General features: G+C 37.5%; 1 long non-coding RNA gene across 1 annotated transcript; it reads right to left on the bottom strand.

The window, feature by feature from the left end:
• Positions 1-257: 257 nt before the first annotated feature.
• Positions 258-10,465, bottom strand: LOC117073053. Its single transcript, XR_004433082.1, has 2 exons — positions 10,429-10,465; positions 258-347 (listed from the first exon to the last, which is right to left on the bottom strand). It is a non-coding gene; the product is annotated as an uncharacterized LOC117073053 (long non-coding RNA).
• Between the last annotated feature and the right edge of the window lie 11,519 nt (positions 10,466-21,984).

Here is a 21,984-nt window from a genome sequence, read left to right on the forward strand (position 1 = left end):
CAAGATTTTTAGTCTCTTTGCGCTGGGTATGTAATTCCTCCTTTAGCTTTGAGAAGTTTGATGGACTGAAGCCTTCTTCTCTCATCTCGTCAAAGTCATTCTCTGACCAGCTTTGATCCGTTGCTGGCGATGGGCTGCGTTCCTTTGGGGGGGAAATGCGCTCTTATTTTTTGAATTTCCAGCTTTTCTGCCCTGCTTTTTCCCCATCTTTGTGGTTTTATCTGCCTCTGGTCTTTGATGATGGTGATGGGGTATTGGTATAGGTGTCCTTCCTGTTTGATAGTTTTCCTTCTAACAGGACCCTCAGCTGTAGGTCTGTTGGAGATTGCTTGAGGTCCACTCCTGACCTTGTTTGCCTGGGTGTTAGCAGCAGAGGTTGCAGAAGATAGAATATTGCTGAACAGCGAGTGTACCTGTATGATTCTTCCTTTGGAAGCTTCCTCTCAGGGGTGTACTCCACCCTGTGAGGTGTGGGGTGTCAGACTGCTCCTAGTGGGGGATGTCTCCCAGTTAGGCTACTCAGGGATCAGTGACCCACTTGAGCAGGCAGTCTGTCCCTTCTCAGATCTCAACTTCCGTGTTGAGAGATCCACTGCTCTCTTCAAAGCTGTTAGACAGAGTCGTTTGCATCTGCAGAGGTTCCTGCTGCTTTTGTTGTTGTTTTTGTTGTTGTTTAGCTGTGCCCTGTCCCCAGAGGTGGAGTCTATAGAGACAGGCAGGTTTCCTTGAGCTGCTGTGAGCGCCACCCAGTTCGAGCTTCCCAGCGGCTTTGTTTACCTACTTAAGCCTCAGCAATGGCGGGCGCCCCTCCCCCAGCCTTGCTGCTGCATTGCGGTTGGATCACAGACTGCTGTGTTAGCAATGAGGGAGGCTCCGTGGGTATGGGACCCTCCCGGCCAGGTGTGGGTTATATTCTCCTGGTGTGCCCGTTTGCTTAAAGCGCAGTATTAGGGTGGGAGTTACCCGATTTTCCAGGTGTTGTGTGTCTCAGTTCCCCTGGCTAGGAAAAGGGATTCCCTTCCCCCTTGTGTTTCCCAGGTGAGGTGCTGCCTCGCCCTGCTTCAGCTCTCGCTGGTCGGGCTGCAGCAGCTGACCAGCACCGATTGTCCGGCACTCCCTAGTGAGATGACCCCAGTACCTCAGTTGAAAATGCAGAAATCACCGGTCTTCTGTGTCGCTTGCGGTGGGAGTTGGAGACTGGAGCTGTTCCTATTCAGCCATCTTGCTCGGCCCCCTCTTGCCTTGTTTCTTAATCCATAATACTGAGGACATTAAAAAGTGCCTTTTAAACTCAGTGTTAAAACTTTCACAAGGTATTTGTTACCTGAAATATCTAGATTACTTTCTTTCTGAAAGTCCTTGAAAGAAAAGGTAGATAGATATGAGCCTAATATCCATGCTGTGAATCATGATGCATTCTCACCAGGAACAATATTGCAGCTGTAGTTGAAAGTTGTTTACATGAAGCTAACATGTGGACTTCAGATAAATCAGCAGTTTTCAATGGGGATAACATCAATTCTTAAAAAATACTTTGTTGGAGTAATCATGGTTATCACAATATTTTAGGTGCTACTGGCATTTAGAAGGGCTTAGGAGTATTAGACTGTTAGATATTTAAATGGTTAAAAAAAGAAAGAAAACTTGCTGATAGCAGAAGCCAACTCCATGTAAATAGAAAAAATTTACAAGAATGTTCACGATTTTAGAATATTACTTACAGAAATATCATTTATAATATTTGGTTCACTAATACACACCCCTGTATCACTCAACATTTTTAACCACATACTTCAGTGACTTGACATGCAACTTCATATCTCTCACTACTTGATTATGTTTTTCTGTGTAGTTTATCCTATTTTCATGTCATGAAATACAAATTGTTTTATTATAAATTACTTTCCTTTGGCTAGACTGCAATTATCCAATTATTTGAAAACATTATTTAAATTTATTACAACTCACCAAATATGTTTAAATCCAAAATCAAAAGCCCTGAACTTCCAAAAGCATTGTTAAGAATTTGAAAAGGCAAACCACAGACTGAAGGAAAATATTCATAATATGTATATCTGATTTGTATCCAGAATAAATAATTTTTACTTCTCAATAAGGAGAATACAAACACCAATGAAAATTTAAAAATCCAACAAAGATATGCACAGATAATTCACTAAAGAGGATACAAATAGCCAACAGGCAAAATATGTTTAATATCTTTAGTCATTAGATAATTACAGGTTAAAATCATGACAAAGTAATATGACAGAGTAAAATGGCTATCATTGAAAAGACTGACAAGGTCAAGTGTTAATAAGGAACTAGAGCTCCTGAAGCTTTTACCAGTTGGTGGGAATGCAAAATGGCACAGCCCTTATGGAAAACTCTTTGGCAATTTCTTATAAAGCTAAACCTATTCTTTTCATACGAACTTGAAATCTTACACCTAAACATTTTTCCAAGTGAAATGCATCATGTGTCCCCACAACAACTTGTACACAAATATTCATAGCAGCTTTAGTGATAGTAACTCCAAAGTGGGGAAACAAAAAGAAACCCAAATTCCCATAACAAATAAATTATAAATAAATTGAAGAGTACCCATGTAATTTAATATTATTCAACAATAGATGATATTTAAACCAAGAAAATGGAACACATTACTGAAACAATCACTTGGATGAATTTCGTAACATTATGCTCTGTTAAAGAAGCTAGGCAAAGAACAGTTCAAATTATTTCTGTGTATATGAAATAATTGGAAATACAAAACTCATTTACAGTGATAGAAAGCGGGTTAGTGGTTGCCTCGGGCTGTTTATGGGAATGGCGATGAGCTTAAGGGAGCAAGAAGGAATGTTTTGAGCATCAATATATTTGATTCTAAAATAGTTTAACTGTAAAACTATTAAAGCAGGATATAGTTCAGCTTTTTTTTCTAGATGTCACGAATAAGTTGTAACCCGACATTACCAATAGCTTGTTCTTGCTGACTTGCATGTTTGTCCTTGTATATACCATGTGCTTATCATCAAAGTTACTTCAAAGTTTATGGCTTTATTTTTTGTTGCACACATTATTTCCATATATTGACATGGTCTCTGCCTTCACAATTACCAACACATGGCCAACCATAGAGCTCTGAAATCTGACTTGAAACTCAACTCCTTTCAAAAGATTTCTTCAATTAACCTCTCCTTTCTGGAGACTTTATTCAGCATGACCCAGGATTTAAGAAATAATCCTTAATTTACACTGCAGTATTTTAACATATCTACTGATTTTTTTATGTTGCATCTAGGACTTGTGTTGCCTTTTGTCACTATTATCTATACTATTAGGACTAAATAAACAATTACCTACTCAATCATTGAAAAATAGTATATCTCTATCTACCAGAAATAGTATATATATATATACACGCACACACACACCATTTCTATAATATATATGTACATATGTATAAACTATTTCTGATATTTATACACATACAATTTCTGTAATATTTGTGTGTATATATACTATGGTTGCATATATATTTGTGTGTGTGTATATATATAGGTTGAACCTACATATATATCTTTCTTGAAAGAGTTAGTATACTTTTTTATCTTGTATGTCTTTGAAAATGTGTGCTATTAAACTGTATGTTTTGTCAAACTCAGACTATAACTAGATAGATTTCTTCTGGTATATTGTCTAATTTTCTTTTCTCTCATGGTCATCTCTTCATCAGTGATAGATGACTGAGTTTTGCTTCCTTGAATCCCAAATCCCAACTGAAGATATTGCTTGACTACACTGTCAAATGCCTCAATGTCTCAATGCCATTATACATATTTCATAACTTCCTAGGTTTATACATACTTCTATTCCTTGTCTTATATTTAGTAACCTCTAAAGTATCCGCATGATTCTCTTTGGGGCAATTTCTCTCCCATTTTCAATTTTCTTTCTACTGTCTACCTATGACTATGAGAATTTCTCCCCACCCATCTCCCGCCCAGAAAATTGCTTCTGTGTAGAAGATCCTGCTATCTTGGGTAAAATGGTCAGAAAGTACAAACTGCAATCTGGTCTTTCTAAACGGAGATCTAATTACCCAGCTGGCTCTAGAGAATACAAACATTTTCACTCTGGACAGTACTTATCTGTTTTTTGCAAGTACATCACTTTGGAAAGCTACTTGCTCAGCTAATCTGTAACTGTCATGGAAATGTAATTTTTCCCTCCTCCAAACCAATAACAGGCACCTGGTAAGACTGCCTTATGCACCCATGCATTCAAGTCTGTTTCCATGGAAACCTTTAAAATCCCATGCAAGGTTCCCAGCATCTTGCCATATTTCCCTTTTCTTTATGCTACTCTCTCTATCCGTTTCTTTAGTGTCCTTGCATGTGATTACAGCACTCTGCCACTACTCTGTAATAGATTTCTTTTCCATTCTTGCCCTTGTCAGTGATTCATTCTTGCCGCGTTAGAGGGTAGAGACTAGGGCTTATTCACATGTGTAGCCTCTTCAGTACTTAGTCCGGCATCTAGACTTAATGGGCATGCGAAGTATATTTGTTGAGCTGCATTAGATTAAGAGCTTATTGTCTTAATCAGTTTTACTTTTGTGATATCTAAAACATACTCATTAAGAACTTCTTCAGCAGAATGATTGGAAAGATAAAATGAGCCTGCTGACTGAATATAGTGTTTAAACCACCAATTTAGATATTTCCAAACTAAATTTAAATTTTCAGTCACTTCTCCCTCAAATCTTAAAGTCTGTACAATTTAGAAATGAAGGAAAGCAAATTAATATTGAGTGAGAAGCTATTAAATAATATTTTAATTTCCATTTCTCTGTGAATTAAGTATTGTTACCCATAACTTACAGATAATAAACTCAAGGTCACAGAATTGAATAACTTTTCAGAGAGACCACACAACCAGTAAATGATAGAGTGCTTTTTCATCCAACATATTGGGTGTTCCCCTTGTTTCCTTGTAGGCTTACTTTTATGAATTTAAACATAGGGATCTTCAATCCGAAAATAATGCAGGTCATTTATAATAACATAGCACCTCCCTGTGAGTCATACAGTGAGAACTCACAATTATGTAAAACCTTGTCCAAGAAGCATAATTTAAAGGCAAAGCAAACAATTAAAAAAAAAAAAACTAAAACTAAAACCATTAGTCACCACAAAAAAAGGCAGTTCTGATGTTGGTAAGGATTTGGAGAAAAGGGAACTTTTATACACTATTTGTGGGTAGGTAAATGAGCACAATCTGTATGGAAAACAGTATGGACATTTCTCAAAGAATTGAAAACAGAACTACCATTTGACGCAGGAATCCCACCATTGGGTGTTCACCTAAAGGAAAATAAATTACTATATTTTAAAAAAGCACCTACACTCGTATGTTTATTGCAACACTTATTCACAATGGTAAAGTCATGGGATCAGCCTAAATGTCCACAAACAGATGATTGGATAAAGAAAATGTGGTGTACATATATACACCATAGAGTGCTACTCAGCCATAAAAAAGGGTGAAATCATGTCTTTTACAGTGACATGGATCGAACTGGAGGCCATTATCTTAGGTGAAATAACTCAAAAACAGAAAACAGAAAGTCAAATACTGTATGATCTCACTTACAACTGGAAACTAAACAAGGTACACAAGGACATACAGAGTGGAATAGTACACATTAGGGTCCCCCAAAATGGGAAGGTGGGAGTGGGTGAAGGATGAGAAATTACCTGTAGAGTACAATGTAACAAGGTACACTATTTGTACATTGTTCCCATAGTGTACCCATCACACTACAAGCCTAGACTTCAACACTATGCAGTATATATGTAACAAAACTGTACTTGTACCCCCTAAATCTGTACAAATAACAATAAAATAAAAATAAACAAGTCCTGGGAAAAAGAAGCAGTTGTTGAAAATTCCACACTTTACCTGTGTTGAGGTGGATGTGAATGCTTGGGATCACTGTTTTAGGCATTGTATCCAATAAGGAAACCAATGGCACACAGAGAGGATGTTGAAAATGAGGAGATATGCAGGCAGCTAAAAGTAGAGAAGTCAAGAGGTATAATAAAAGTTGACTGAAGAATTAGGAATGTATACTCTCCTAAACATGTTAGATTAGGGAAGAAGAGCTTTAAATGGTTCAAAAGTCTTGAAAGTCATAATCCCATTACAATAAAGTATAAGTAGTATTTATAATAATTATTCTGAATTGTTTCAAAATGGACATCCTAAATATCAAAAAATGATTAATATTGAGGGAAAATAAAATTGTCTTTCTTTTATTATACTTTAACTTCTGGGATATATGTACAGAACATGCAGATTTGTTACATAGGTATACACATGCCATGGTGGTTTGCTGCACCCATCAACCCGTCATCTACATTAGGTATTTCTCCTAATGCTATCCCTTCCCTAGCTCCCCACCTCCCGACAGGCCCCAGTGTGACAGTGTGTGATGTTCCCTTCGCTGTGTCCATGTGTTCTCATTGTTCAGCTCCCACTTATGAGTGAGAATATACAGTGTTTGGTTTTCTGTTCCTGTGTTAGTTTGCTGAGAATGATGGTTTCCAGCTTCATCTATGTCCCTGCAGAGGACGTGAAGTCATCCTTTTTATGACTGCATAGTATTCCATGGTGTATATGTGCCACATTTTCTTTATCCAGTCTATCATTGATGGGCTGTTGGGTTGGTTCCAAGTCTTTGCTATTGTGAATAGTGCTGCAATAAACATATGGGTTCACATGTCTTTATAGTGGAATGATTTATAATCCTTTGGGCATATACCCAGTAATGGGATTGCTGGGTCAAATGGTATTTCTGGTTCTAGATCCTTGAGGAGTTGCCATAGTGTCATCCACAATGGTTGAACTAATTTACACTTCCACCAATAGTGTAAAAGTGTTCCTATTTCTCCACATCCTCTTCAGCATCTGTGGTTTCCTGACTTTTTAATGATCGCCATTCTAACTGGTGTGAGATGGTATCTCATTGTGGTTTTGATTTGCATTTCTCTAGTGACCAGTGATGATGAGCTTTTGTTCAGATGTTTGTTGGCCACTTTTGAGAAGTTTCTGTTCATATTCTTAGCCCAGTTTTTGATGTGGTTGTTTGTTTTTTTTCTTGTACATTTATTTAAGTTCCTTGTAGATTCTGGATATTAGCCCTTTGTCAGATTGGTAGATTGCAAAATTTTTCTCCCATTCTGTAGGTTGCCTGTTAACTCTGATAATAGTTTCTTTTGCCATGCAGAAGCTCTTTAGTTTAATTAGATCCCATTTGTCAATTTTGGCCTTTGTTGCCCTTGCTTTGGTGTTTTAGTCATGAAGTCTTTGCCCATGCCTATGTCCTGAATGGTATTGCTTAGGTTTTCTTCTAGTGTTTTTATGGTTTTAGGTCTTATGTTTAAGTCTTTAATCCATCTTGAGGTTGATTTTTGTATAAGTTGTAAGGAAGGGATCCAGTTTCAGTTTTCTGCATATGGCTAGCCAGTTTTCTCAACACTATTTATTAAATGGGGAATCATTTCCCCATTGCTTGTATTTGACAGATTTGACAAAAATCAGATGGTTGCAGATATGTGGCATTATTTCTGAAGCCTCTGTTCTGTTCCATTTGTCTATATATCTGTTTTGGTACAAATACCATGCTATTTTGGTTACTGTAGCCTTGTAGTATAAAGTCAGGTAGCGTGATGACTCCAGCTTTGTTCTTTTTGCTTAGGATTGTCTTGGCTAGATGGGCTCCTTTTTGGTTCCATATGAAATTTAAAGTAGTTTTTTCTAATTCTGTGAAGAAAGTCAATGGTACCTGATGAGAATAGCATTGAATCTATGAATTACTTTGGGCAGTATGGTCATTTTCATGATATTGATTCTTCCTATCCATGAGCATGGAATGATTTTACATTTGTTTATGTCCTCTCTTATTTCCTCGAGCAGTGGTTTGTAGTTCTCCTTGAAGAGGTCTTTCACCTCCCTTGGAAGTTGTATTCCTAGGTATTTTATTCTCTTTGTAGCAATTGTGAATGGGAGTTCACTCATGATTTGGCTCTCTGTTTGTCTATTATTGGTGTATAGGAATGCTTGTGGTTTTTGCACATTAATTTTGTATCCTTAGACTTTGCTGAAATTGCTTATCATCTTAAGGAGATTTTGCATTGAGATGATGGGGTTTTCTACATATACAATCATGTCTTCTGCAAATAGAGACAATTTGACTTCCTCTCTTTCCATTTGAATACCTCTATTTGTTCCTCTTGCTTGATTGCCCTGGACAGAACTTCCAATACTATGTTGAATAGGAGTGGTGAGAGAGGGCATCCTTGTCTTGTGCTGGTTTTCAAAGGGAATGCTTCCAACTTTTGCCCATTCAGTATGATATTGGCTGTGGGTGTGTCATAAATAGCTCTTAATATTTTGAGATACATTCCATCAATACCTAATTTATTGAGAGTTTTTAGCATGAAGGGGTGTTGAATTTTATTGAAGGCCTTTTCTGCATCTATTGAGATAATCATATGATTTTTGTCATTGGTTCAGTTTATGTGATAGATTATGTTTATTGATTTGTGTGTATTGAACCAGCCTTGCATCCCAGAGATGAAGCCGACTTGTTCGTGGTGGATAAGCTTTTTGATGTGCTGCTGGATTCAGTTTGCCAGTATTTTATTGAGGATTTTCACATCGATGTTCATCAGGGATATTGGCCTGAAATTTCCTTTTTTGTTTTTGTGTCTCTGCCAGGTTTTGGTAGCAGGATGATGCTGGCTTTATAAAATGAGTTAGGGAGGAGTACCTCTTTTTCTGTTGTTTGGAATAGTTTCAGGAGGAAGGTACCAGCTCCTCTTTGTACCTCTGGTAGAATTCGTCTGTGAAGCCATCTAGTCCTGGCCTTTTTTTTTTTTTTGGTAGGCTATTAATTACTACCTCAATTTCAGAACTTGTTATTGGTCTATTCAGGGATTAGACTTACTCCTAATTTAGTCCTGGGAGGGTGTATGTGTCCAGGAATTTATCCATTTCTTCTAGATGTTCTGGTTTATTTGTATAGAGGTGTTTATGGTATTCTCTGGTGTTAGTTTTTATTTCTGTGGGATCAATGGAGATCTCCCCTTTCTCATTTTTATTGTGTCTATTTGATTCGTCTCTCTTTTCTTCCTGTCTATGTATTTTGTTAATCGTTTCAAAAATCCAGCTCCTAGATTCATTAATTTTTTGAAGAGTTTTTCATGTCTCTATCTCCTTCAGTTCTGCTCTGATCTTAGTTATTTCTTTTCTTCTGATAGTTTTTAAATATGTTTGCTCTTGCTTCTCTAGTTTTTCTAATTGCGATGTTAGGGTGAAGCTTAGTTTGGCTGGATATGAAATTCTGGGTTGAAAATTCTTTAAAAATGTTGAATATTGGCCCCCACTCCCTTCTGGCTTGAAAGGTTTCTGCAGAGAGATCCATTGTTAGTCTGATGGGCTTTCCTTTGTAGGTAATCTGACCTTTCTCTCTGGCTGCCATTAACATGTTTTCTTTCATTTCAACCTTGGTGTGTCTGACGATTATGTGTCTTGGGGTTGCTCTTCTCGAGGGTTATCTTTGTGGTGTTCTTTGTATTTCCTGAATTTGAATGTTGGCCTGTCTTGTCAGATTGGGTAAGTTCTCCTGGATAATATCTTGAAGAGTGTTTTCAACTTGATTCCATTCTCTCTATCACTTTCTGGTACAACAGTCAATTGTAGGTTTGGTCTTTTCACATAGTTCCATATTTCTTGAAGGCTTTGTTTGTTCCTTTTTATTATTTTTTCTCTAATCTTGTCTTTACACTTTATTTCATTAAGTTGCTCTTCAATCACTGATATCCTTTCTTCTGCTTGATCTATTCGGCTATTGATACTTGTGTATGCCTCATGAAGTTCTCGTGCTGTGTTTTTCAGCTCCATCAGATCGTTTATGTTCTTCTCTAAACTGGTTATTCTAGTTAGCAATTCCTCTAACCTTTTATCAAGAATCTTAGCATCCTTGCATTTGGGTTAGAATATGCTTCTTTAGCTTGGAGGACTTTGTTATTCCCCGCCTTCTGAAACCTATTTCTGTCAATTTGTCAAAGTCATTCTTCATCCAGTTTTGTTCCCTTGCTGGTGAGGAGTTGTGATCCTTTGGAGGAGAAGTGGTGTTCTGGTTTTTGGAATATTCAGCCTTTTGGTGCTGTTTTTTCCTCATATTCGCAGATTTATCAACCTTTGGTCTTTGATGTTGATGACCTTCGGATGGGGTTTTTGTGTGGACGTCCTTTTGTTGATGTTAATTCTATTCCTTTCTGTTTGTTAGTTTTCCTTCTAACAGTCAGGTCCCTCTACTGCAGGTCTGCTGGAGTTTGCTGGAGGTCCACTCCAGACCTTGTTTGCCTGTGTATCACCAGCGGAGGTTGCAGAACTGCGACGATTGCTACTTTTTCCTTCCTCTGGGAGCTTCTTCCCAGAAGGGCATTTGCCAGATGCCAGCCAGAGCTGTCCTGTATGAGAAGTCTGTTGACCCCTGCTGGAAGGTGTCTCCCAGTCAGGAGGCACGGGTGTCAAGGGTCAACTTGAGGAGGCAGTCTGTCCCTTAGCGGAGCCGGAGTGCTGTGCTGGGAGATCTGCTGCTCTCTTTACAGCCAGCAGGTAGGAACATTTTATTCTGCTGAAGCTGTGCCCACAGCTGCCACTTCCCTGAGGTACTCTGTCCCAGGGGGATGGGAGTTTCATCTATAAGCCCCTGACTGGGGCGGCTGCCTTTCTTTCAGAGATGCCCTGCCCAGAGAGGAGGAATCTAGAGAGGCAGTCTGGCTACAGCGGCTTTGTTTACACTGTGAGGGGAAAACCGCCTACTTAGGCCTTGGTAATAGTAGACACCCTGCCCCCCACCAAGCTGGAGCATCCCAGATGGACTTCAAACTACTATGCTGGCAGCGAGAATTTCAAGCCAGTGTATCTTAGCTTGCTGGGCTCCGTGGAGGTGGGGTCTGCAGAGCTAGACCACTTGGCTCCCTGGCTTCAGCCCCCTTTCCAGGGGAGTGAATGGTTCTATCTCACTGGTGTTCCAGGTGTCACTGGGGTATGAAAGAAAAACTCCAGCAGCTAGCTTGGTGTCAGCCCAAATGGCAGCCCAGTTTTGTGCTTGAAACCCAGGGCCCTGATGGTGTAGATACCCAAGGGAGTCTCCTGGTCTGCAGATTATGAATACCACGGGAAAAGCATAGTATCTGTGCCGGAATGCACCGTTTCTCACGGTACAGTCCCTCATGGCTTCCCTTGGCTAGGGGAGTGAGTTCCCTGACCCCTTGTGCTTCCCGGGTAAGGCAGTGCCCTACCCTGCTTCTGCTTGCTCTCTGTGGGCTGCACACACTGTCTACCCAGTCCTAATGAGATAAGCCAGGTACCTCTGTTGGAAATGCAGCGATCACCTGTGCTCTGTGTTGATTTGGCTGGGGGCCGCTAACCAGAGCTGTTCTATCTGGCCATCTTGCCCAGGCCCCCTGGAAAATAAAGTTTTCAATAGCATTTTCTTTCCTTCATTTTGTGTCGACTAATCATGTCCATATTGAATGTCAGCACTTAGGGCAGGCACTGGGAACATAACAGTGAATGCACAGAGATTAGACTTCTAATGGAGAAAACAGATATTGTAGAATACATCACTAAAATAAATAGGAAATTACAAGAATTTCCATGAAGAGAAAATGGAGGATATTATAATAGACAATACATAGTTTGGGAGCTTGGAAAATTTAAACTGAGACTTTGCATGTGGGATTTAATGAAGCACACACCATGAGGAAAGACTTCTAGGCAGAAGGAACAGCTTGTGTAAAGTCTCTGAGTTCGGAAAGAGGAATGAAAAAATAGATATATGAAGACCAAGTGATGTGAAATAATTTACTTTCCCCTTCTTTTTGGAAAAAAAATGAGGTGATACTGTTTTGAGTTGACTCTATTTTTGTATTGCCTAAACTCAAATCCATTTTAATTAAGTCAAATAATTTAGGATTAGTAGTGTAAGTCTAAATCTAGAAAAATAGACAAGATTGAAGGGGAGATGTCTCTGGAGTACAAACTGGCCTTCCCTTCCTTTGAGTTGGTAAATGCAGTGTAAATGCATATGTTTCAAAGATTGAATATCAACAATATTATCTTCAAGAGAAAAGTGATGTGTTTATCTAGAAATACTTCTCGTTTCTTTCTTTTCCATTCTACCTAAAATCTTTTCAAAGTTTGTCCTAGAAAAGCATTAATTAATCTCTCTTTCTCTCATACACACATGCAGACTCTCCATTGGCAACAATTTGCCAGGCAGTGTAGAAAAGTTTCCCTCTCCCACCTTCACAGGCTGCTTTTTTATGTATTTGTTTTGTCTTCTACCAAACATAGGATATGGATATTAAAACCTTAGTGGGTACAGCACAGGTAATCATGTAATTTGGGTTATAATTTGCTTAACCTAGAACCTCCTTAAATATTTCATACTGGCACAGATTTTATAATAGCATATTTTATAAATGGTTGGAGTTAAGAAATATAGAAGAAAATAGTTATTATAAAATTTAGAGCTTTATTGTATAAAGAGATGAAAAAAGGCTGAAAAGATATTCCTAAAAACATTTTCAAAACTTCATGGATGGCAGAAGCTATGAAGAATGAACTGGAACATTTAGAAGTGATTACTTTGAATTTGAGATATGCCATCATATAAGAATAACAATTACTACTAGAGAGAGTGAAAGAATACCACACAAGAATACACATAATATTGGTAGGATGATCTTGATTATGCACTAAATGACATATAGTCATTTAGTCATTCTAAATGACTATATGAGAGAAGACAGAAAGTAACCATATTGATTTTGAAAAGGGATCATACTTTGAGAAATTACAAAAGTACAAAAAGTAAAATGCAGACTTATGAATATCTTTCTGCCAGTGAACTAAAAATCTTTGAAAAGATGGACAATTCATGAGATCTATTTTTTCATTAAAACCAATTCAATAATTTAAATAATTGATCAATACTCTTAAGTACTTGAGACTGCAGAAACTGCAGTGAAAATGAATGCAAAAATTCTAGTTAGTTAGTGGAATAGAAAATCTTTTATCCCTGAAAACTCATAACCATGCAGATTTTCAGCTAGAATTCCCACTATCTGTGGTGTTTGAAAAATCGTGATTCTTGAAGTCAGGAGTTTAGTTTAGATAAAAATTTTCTCTGAATGAAGTTACCTGAACTTCGAAGTATTCCTCAAAATACATTCTGAAAAATATGTTCAGATAGCCAAAAAAAATCACAAAACACTTAAGGAAAACATAGCATAAGCAAAAGCCGGCAGAAACAATAGACTGAGAAGTCAGGCTCGCAAACTGGAATATTCAGACATAAAATATCACATACATATGCGTAAAGTATTTAAATGTAAAGGGTTTCAAAAGAATTGCATGAACTCGGGAGGCGGAGGTCGCAGTGAGCTGAGATCACACCACTGCACTCCAGCCTGGGCGACAGAGTGAGACTCTGACTCAAAAAAAAAAAAATACCAAAACAAAAAACAAACAAAAAACTGGTTAAGAACAAAACTCCTTGAACTAAAAATAAAGCATAATCTTTAAAAGTGAAACAGGCAAACAAGCAAAAACCAAAACATAAGTTTTAATAACAGATACAACTAAAGATAGAAGTAGTAGAATGGAAGATAGGTGTAAAGACATGAACTATAATGGAGCCCAGAAAGAAAACGAGATGGAAAATAAGAATTGAAAGTAATAAGGTGACATTAGGGATAGAGTGAGGTCTAATATGTCTTTTAATCAGAGTTCAGGAAAATAAGACAAATAATGCGATGAGGCAGCATTTGAAGATCAAACATCTTCTGGAACTTATGAAAGACACTAAACTACATATTTAAGATACAAAGTAAATCTCAAGCCACATAAATTAAAAAATAATTCTTAAGCTATAACATACGGCAAATGAAAATCATTGGTAATCTCAAAAACAGTCGTAAGTAGATAACTTTTTAAAGAATAGCAATCAGTTTAATAGATAACTTTAAGAACAGTGGAAGTCAGAAGAGAGTAGGATAAAATATCTATGAAATTATTACCTATGAATATTTCTAGTGAGAAAAATAACTTTATTCCTGGAATCATGTACTAACTGAAGAAAAGAACATTGTAGTCAAACAAACTGTGAATATGCTAATAGAAGACCAATACTGAAGGCAAGAAAGAAACATAAACAGAAAACAAAACAAAAAATCAAACACACACACACAGAAAGCGAGGTGGTAGAAATCCTAATATACCGATTATTTATAATAAATACAGGTGGACTAAATTCCTTTTCTTCATTTCACTTTACCCATTACATTTCTGTAAAGAGTGGGGATTATGGGAGGTGCAACTCAAGATGAGATTTGGGTGGGGACACAGCCAAACCATATCAATACTGAAAAAGAAATAGTGAAAAATACCTCCATTCCCAGCTGACATGATTTTTTTCTTTCCAATTTTTATTTTAGGTTCAGCGGTACATGTGCAGGTTTGTCACAGGAATAAATTGCAAGTGACAGGGTTTTGGTGTACAGATTATTTCATTACCCAGGAGATTAACATAATACCTTATAGGTGGTTTTTCAATCCTCACCCTTCTCCCATCATCTACCCTCAAGTAGGTCCTAGTGGTTTTTGTTCCCTTTTTTGTGTCTGTGTACTCAATGTTTAGCTCTCATTGATAAGCGACAATGTGTAGTATTTGATTTTCTGTTCTTGTGTTAATTCACTTAGGATAATAGACTCCAGCCCCGCCCATGCTTCTGCAAAGGACATGATTTTATTCTTCGTTATTGCTGTGTAGTATTACATGTTGTGTATGTACCACAGTGTCTTTATCCTCTCCACTGTTATTGAATATTTAGGTTTATTCCATGTCTTTGCTATTGTGAATAGTTCTGTAATAAACATAGGAGTGCATGTGACTTTATGATAAAATGACTTGTATTCCTTTGGGCATATACCCAGTATACCGTATTGCTGGGTCAAATGATAGTTTTATTTTAATTCTTTGAGATATCTCTACACTAAAACTTTCCATAGTAGCTGAACTGATTTACATTCCGACTAGTGGTGCATAAGTATTCCCTTTTCTCTGCAACACCACCAGTGTCTGTCATTTTTTTGACATTTTAGTAATAGCCATTGTGAATGGTGCGAGATGATATCTTATTTTGATTTTGATTTGCATTTATCTAGTGATTAGTGTTGTTGAGCATTTTTCATATGCTTGTTGGTTTTGTGTATATCTTCTTTTGAGAAGTGTCTATTCATGTTCTTTGCCCATATTTTAATGGAGTTCTTAATTTTTGCTTGTTAATTTGTTTTAGATCCTTATCTCTGGAGATTAGAGATTTAATTTATGTGGCTTGAGATTTACTTTGTCAGATGCATAGTTTGCAAATATTTTCTCCCATTCTATAGGTTCTGTTTACTCTTAATGGTTTCTTTTGCTGTGCAGAAGCCCATGGGTTTAATTAGGTTCCATTTGTTAATTTTTGTTTTTGTTGCAATTGCTTTTGGACTCTTTATCATAAAATCTTTGCCATGGCCTATGTCCAGAATGATTACTCACAAGTGTTCTTCTAAGTTTTGTATAGTTTTAGGTTTTATGTCTGATTTTTTTTTTTTTTTTTTTTTTGAGACGGCGTCTCGCTCTGTCGCCCAGGCTGAAGTGCAGTGGCACCATCTCGGCTCACTGCAAGCTCTGCCTCCCAGGTTCACGCCATTCTCCTGCCTCAGCTTCCCGTTATATATGATTATTTAATCTGTCTTGAGTTAATTGTGTATATGCTGCAAGGGAGGAGTCCAGTTTTGATCTTCTACTTATGGCTAGCCAGTTATCCCAGCACCATTTATTGTATAGAGAGTCCTTTCCCCATTACATTTTTTTCTCGATTTTTTGAAGATCAGAAGATTGTAAGTGTGTAGCCTTATTTCTGGGTTCTCTAACCTGTTTTCATACCAGTACAATGCTGGTTTTTTTTTTTACTGGAGCCTTGTAGTATGGTTTGAAGTCAGGTAATGTGATACTTTCAACTTTGTTCTTTTTTGCTTAGGATTGCTTTGACTAGTCAGGCTCCTTTTTGGTTTCATATAAATTTTAGAATAGTTTTTTCTAATTTTGTGAAGAATGCCATTGGTAGTTAGATAGAACTAGCATTGTATTTTTAAATTGCTTTGAACATTGTGGCCATTTTAACAACATTGGTTCTTCCTATCATGGATTTGTTTTTACATTTGTTTGTTTTGTTTCTCTCTCATTACAGAGATCTTTCACAAACCTACTTAGCTGTATTTCTAGGTATTTTATTTTTGTGTGTGTGGCTATTGTGAATATAATTGCATTCTTGATTTGGCTTTCAGCTTGGATGCTGTTGGTGTACAGAAATGCTGCTGATTTTGTACATTCATTTTGTATCCTGAAACATTGCTGAAGTTGTGTATCAGATATAGGAGACTGGGAAGAGACTATGTTGTTTTCTAGATATAAAATCATATCAGTAAAGCGAGATGGTTTTATTTCCTCTTTTTAAAATTTGGATGCATTTCATTTGTTTCTCTTGACTGATTGCTCTGGCTACAACTTCCAGTACAGTGTTGAGTAAGAGTGGTGAGAGTGGGCATTCTTGTCTTGCTCTGGTTATCAAAGGGAATGCTTCCAGATTTAGCTCACTCAGCATGATATTGGCTGTGGTTTTGTCATAGATGACTCTTATGATTTTGAGGCATGTTCCTTCAATGCCTAGTTTGTTGAGGATTTTTATCCTGATAGGAAGTTAAATTTTATCAAAAGCCTTTCAGCACTTATTTAGATAATCATGAAGTTTTTGTTTTTAGTTCTGTTTATGTGGTAAGTTGAATTTATTGATTTGCATATGGTAAACCAACCTTGCATCCCAGGAATAAAGCCTACTTGATCATGGTGGATTAGATTTTGATGTGCTGCTGGATTTGGTTTGCTAGTATTTTGTCAAGGATTTCTGCATCTGTGTTCATCAAGGATGTTGGCCTGAATATTTGTTGTCGTTGTTGCGTCTTTGCCAGGTTTTGGTATCAGGATGATGCTGGCCTCATAGAGTGAGTTAGGGAGGAATCCTTCCTCCTCATTTTTTGGAATAGTTTCAGTAGGAGTGTTACCATCACTTGTTTAGATAGTTGTGAATCCATCTGGTGCAGGAGTTTTTCTAACTAATGGCTTTTTTATTACTGATTCAATTTTGGAACTTGCCATTAGTCTGTTTAAGGTTTCCATTTCTTCCTAGTTCGACTGGTGTGTTTCCAGGAATTTATTCATTTTTTTTCTAGTCTTTGTACGTAGAGGTTTTCGTAATAATCTCTGAGGTTTATTTTATTTTTGTGAGGTCAGTGATAATGTTCCCTTTGTCATTTATGATTGTATTTATTTAGATCTTCTCTCTTTTTTTCTCTGTTAGTCTAGGTATCAGTCTATCAATCTTATTTATTCTTTAATGATCAGTTTTCATCTCATTGATCTTTTGTACTGCTTTTTGCATCTCTGTTTCTTTCAGTTAAACTCTGATTTTGGTTATTCCTTTCTTCTGCTAGCTTTGTGGTTTGCTCTTGTTTTTCTAGTTTTCATAGATGTAATATTAAGTTGTGAATTTGAGATCTTTGTAACTTTTTGATGTGTGTGTTTAGTGCTATAACATCTCCTCTCAACACTGCTGTAACTGTCTCTCAGAGATTCTAGTATGTTTTATCTTTGTTTCCATAAATTTCTTGCTTTCTGTCTTAATTTCATTGTTTACCCAAAATTCATTCAGAAGTGGCTTATTTAATTTCCAGATAACTCTATGATTTTGAGAGATCTTCTTAGTACTGATTTCTATTTTCATTGAGCTATGGTCCTAGAATGTGGTTGGTCTGATTTGGATTTTTTTTTTTATTTGTTAAGAATTGTTTTATGGCCAAGCATGTGGTCAATTTTAGAGTATGTTCTATGTGCAGATGAGAAGAATGTATATTCTGTTTTTGTTGGATAGAGTGTTCTGTAGGTATCTGTTAGGTTCATTTGGTCAAGTTTCAAGTTTAGCTCTCTAATATCTTTGTTAGCTTTCTGCCTCAATGACCTGCCTAATACAGTTAAGGGGTGATGAAGTTCATTATTATTGTGTGATTATCTAGGTCTCTTTGTAGGTCTTTAAAAAATTGTTTTATGAAACTGGGTACTCCATTGTTGAGTGTATATATATTTATGATAGTTACGTCTTCTTGCTGAATTGAACCCTTTATCATGCCCTCCTTTTGCTTTGTTGATTGTTGTCAGTTTAAAGTCTGTTTTGACTGAAATTAGACTAGCAAACGCTACTCTTTTTTATTTTCCATTGGCTTGGTAGATATTTCTCCCTTCCTTTACTTTGAGCCTACAGGTGTCATTCCATGTGAGATGGGTCTCTTCAAGACAGAAGACAGTTGGATCTTGCTTCTTTACCAATTTGCCACTCTGCACCTTTTAAGTGGAGGCACTTAGCTCATTTATGTTCAAGGTTAATATTGATATGTGTAGATTTTATCTTGTTATTGTGTTGTTAGCTGGTTGTTATGAAGACTTGATTGTGTAATTGCTTTGTAGTGTCAATGGCCTATATGTTTAAGTTTATTTTTGTGGTGGCTGCTAATGGTCTTTCATTTCCATGTTTAACACTCCCTTAAGAACCTCTGTAAGGCAGGTCTTGTGGTAACAAATTCCTTTAGCATCTGCTTGTCTGAAAAGAATTTTATTTCTCCTTCACTTATGAAGCATAGTTTGGCTGGATATGAAATTCTTGGCTGGAATTTTTTTCTTTAAGAATGCTGAATATGCATTGCCAGTATCTTCTGACCTGTAGGGTTTTTACTGAAAGGTCTGCTGTTAGCATGGCGGAGTCCCTTTGTAGGTGACCTACCCCCTCTCTTTAGCAGCTTTTAATATTTTTTTTTCTTTCACATTGACCTTGGAGAATCTAACAAATATGTTGTCTTGGGGATGGTCATCTTGTATAGTATCTCATAGGGGTTCTCTGAATTTCCTGGAGTTGAATGTTGACCTCTCTATTGATGTCGGGGTAATTTTCATGGACAGTATCTTCAAATCTGTTTTCTGTGTTGCTTGTTCTCTCTCCTTCTCTTTCACAGATACCAATAAGTCATAGGCTTGATCTCTTTATATAATCCCATATTTCTTGGAGGTTTTGGTCATTCTTTTTTCTTTATTATTGTCTGAGTCGATTCAAAGAACTAGTCTTTGAGCTCTGAGGTTCTTACCTCAGTTTGGTCTATTCTGCTGTTAGTATTTCCAATTGTATTATGAAATTCTTGTTTAGTGAGTTTTTCAGCTCTGTTAGATAGTTTTGTTTTTTTTCTTTAAGTGGCTATTTTGCCTTTCAGCTCTTGTATTATTTAATTGGATTCCTTAGCTTCCTTGGATTGGGTTTCAACTTTCTGCCAAATCTCAATGATCTTCATTGTTATTCACATTCTGAATTCTTTGTCAGTCATTTCAGTCATTTAAGTCTGGTTAACAACCATTGCAGGTGAGCTTGTGTGGTCATTTGGAGGTAAGGAGACACTCTGATTTTTTGAGTTGCCAGAGTACTTGCACTGGTTCTTTCTCATCTTTGTGGGCTAATATTCCTTTAATGCTTGACATTGCTGTCCTTTGGATGGGGCTTTTTGCTTTTATATTATTTGATCCTCTTGAGGGTTTGACTGTGGTGTAATTTGGGTTCTGTCACCTGGCTTTATTAATGAATAATATCATGGGGCCAAGACTCAGCTTAGCACTCCTGAGTTGCATGTTGTAACACTAGATGGCTGGAACCATACCCATGGCTTTGTTCTCTGGCACTTTATGATTAAGCACCTGCTGTGCTAGAGGAGTAGAGGTGTTCCTGGTCTCCTGGCAATAACACTCCAGTGGGGGGTGTCAGCAAAAGCGCTTTGGTCAGGGCAGTGGCAATGGGGCCTGCCTTCACGTGTGTGCTTGGTGGCAGTATGGCAACATGGTGGGTCTGCACTTGGGCTGGTGGTGGCAGGGCAGTGGGGTGCACAACACCAATGAAAGTGGGGTGGTGATAGCCACACATGTGCATGTGCTGGTGGCAGTGGGGTGGTGGCATGGCAATGTCATACATGTGTATCAGTGATTGCAGGGTAGTGAGGTCTATGCACACAAGCAAAGCAGTATGCGGAGGCTGTTGGCAAGTGGGCACCAGCAAAGTGGTTGGGGGAGGCTGTGGGCGGGTGTGCATCAGTGAGGGCCCGTCTTTGAAGTTCTCCAACAGTTTGGTGAGGTATGCTGGCCAAGGAGCTATGGTGGTGGCTGCAAGGAAATGCTCCAGTTGGGCATCAGAAGCTGTGCTGCAAGCAAGTGCGGCCAGGCAGGGACTCTGGGAGAGGCTAGCAGATGGGGGAGCTCAAATCAGACAGGCCCTGGAATACAGGCAAGACAGCTTGGCTCTGTCCAGGTCTGACAGTCAACAAAAGCTAAAACCACTTAGAGAAATGTGGCAAGCCTTGTGGGATGGGTGTCCCTGGCTGTGCTCCACTGCAGCTGTTCCTGCACCAAACTCTGTGCTCCACACAGGTTGGAGTCCTATCCCTTCCACCTCTCAAGGCAGCTCTTCTTGTCAGCTCATACATCCATTGGGGTTATTGGATCTCCTGCAGCTAGGATTCTGGAGGTCCGTAGTGAGACTTGATCACTCCTTGCCTATTTAACTCATCACTTCCTCAGGAGCTGCTGGGTTCCAGGAATGAGTCCTGGTGCAGAGTTTTTAGCTTCCTCCCCCTTTATCCCTCCCTCTGTCCACTCTTCCTTCTGAAGATCTGCTTGGAGTGCCAGTCTTCTTGATGCTCTGGTCTCTCAGTGGGAGATACTCTTCTTGGCTGTGCCTAGTTGGCCACTGTGGCTCTTTGTACATGATTGTTTACAGAGAAGTCTCATGGAATATACAAAAAAAAAAAAAAAATCTGCTACGACTAATAAGCAAGTTTAGCAAGGATATAGGATATTAAATTTAATACAATAAAATCAATAGCATTTATACATAATGTCAAAAAATTAGAAATTTAATATAAAATAACTTTCAAAATAACAATAAATATATGACATAAGAGCGAATCAGACAAAAGATATGAAAGACTTGTGTACAGAACAGTACAATATACTGCTGAGAGGTATTAGGGAAGATCTTACAAAATGGAGAGATACACTGTCTTCATGAGTCAGAAGATTCAATTATTATTAACATATAAATTATCTCCACATTGATCTGTAGATTCAGTACAATACCAACCAAAAAATTAGCAGGCTTTTTTTCTTTGGTAGACATTAACAAACATTCTAAAATTACATGGAAATATAAAAGACCTAGAATATTTTTAAAAACTGAAAAATTAGAACCAATTGGAGGACTAACATTATGTCATTTAAAGACTTAAGATTTAGTCAACAAGACCATGTGTTATTGGTGCAAACAGAAAAATGGAACAAAATAGAGAGCTAAGAAATTTACGGAAGCACAAAGATGTCAAGATAACTCAGTAAAAAGGAATATTATTTTCAACAAATGTTGCTAGAATAATTGGATGCTCATATTATAAAAAATTAACTCCTATTTATACTACTTACTATATACAAAAATCAACTCAAATTGGATCGTGGACCTACATGTAAAGTCTAAAACAATAAAACGTATAAACAAAGAACAGAAAAAAAAACCCTTATTTGAATTAGAAAACACTTTGTTAGACATAACTTCCAGATTACACCATGTAAAAGAACAAATTCAGCGAACTTCACACAGTATGAACACTACTACCCTTCAAAGGACTCTGTTAAGAGAATAAGAAGTACATTCACAGACT

Source organism: Trachypithecus francoisi, unplaced genomic scaffold, assembly GCF_009764315.1.
Source record: "Trachypithecus francoisi isolate TF-2019V2 unplaced genomic scaffold, Tfra_2.0 Lachesis_group4, whole genome shotgun sequence".
Lineage (NCBI taxonomy): Eukaryota > Metazoa > Chordata > Mammalia > Primates > Cercopithecidae > Trachypithecus > Trachypithecus francoisi.